At 34.3% G+C, this 899-nt stretch overlaps 1 protein-coding gene across 3 annotated transcripts in view; it reads left to right on the top strand.

Annotated features, from left to right (window-relative positions):
- LOC107642401 overlaps positions 272-899 on the top strand; it is a 3208-nt gene continuing 2580 nt past the window's right edge. For all 3 annotated transcript variants that reach the window (XM_021122789.1, XM_021122790.1, XM_016345743.2), the window contains exon 1: positions 272-421. The gene's annotated coding sequence lies outside the window, so the exon portion shown is untranslated. The remainder of the gene's footprint in view (positions 422-899) is intronic.

The following is an 899-nucleotide window of genomic DNA, read 5'->3' as shown; positions in this document are numbered from 1 at the left end:
AAGAAAAGGTAAAAAAAAAAAAAGACTTAACAATAAAGAGAAATAATACGTTATTACATACCAATGCATTAGATTATTTTTTAAAATATATATTACAAAAAAAGCATTGTTAATCCAGAGAATGAAAGTATTATAAAAGAATACAACTAAAATTAAACGCATAAACATCTAAGTGAATATTAATATTAATTCTGGCAGAATCTACTCTCTAGCACCAGAATCAAGTATACCTGAACCGTATCAAACCAAAAGTGGGAACCGGTTAGGTGGATCAGGGAACCACAAAAACGAAACAGTACTTAGAAGTAAAGGCACGTGCCATTTACCGGCTAAGCAGGTTAGCTGTTGCCTCCTCTGTAAATCCCGTGGCCTCCGTACGCCCGTGCTTGTGGTCACCACACACCGCAGTTCTCTCCACAAGGTTTCTTCTTCCTCCTCTCTCTCCGCCAGTCGCTTTCGCTTTTTCGATTCTTAGTTTCTCTGAAATTCAATCCTTTTTCCCCCTTCGATTCGGTGTTAGAAATGCATGATTTTTTTTTTTTTTGAAATTTGTTGGTTTTCATATTGGTCCCCTTTTCATTTCTCGGTTTCTAGATTCTTTGATACTTTCATTTTGCTGCAATTTGTGCTTAATTGCATTTTTTGTTTCTTACTGTGAATTAATTGTATTTCGATTTATGGTTGAATTGTTATTATTAATTGTTGTGTGTATGTCTTCTAGAAGCTTCTGATTGGTTCCTGATATTTTGAAATCATTGTCTAACACTGTATTTGTGAAAGGTGATAGTATGATTTCACTACAGCACTGTGCAATCTGTTATCCCCTTCTTCTTTCATGAGATGAATTGTATGTTTAATTTGTTGTGCTTATTTTGTGATTTGTCTGAATATGGGTATTT

Source organism: Arachis ipaensis, chromosome B05, assembly GCF_000816755.2.
Source record: "Arachis ipaensis cultivar K30076 chromosome B05, Araip1.1, whole genome shotgun sequence".
Taxonomy (NCBI): domain Eukaryota; kingdom Viridiplantae; phylum Streptophyta; class Magnoliopsida; order Fabales; family Fabaceae; genus Arachis; species Arachis ipaensis.
The sequence above is the reverse complement of the archived record's forward strand: the minus strand, read 5'-3'. Positions and strand labels throughout refer to the sequence as shown.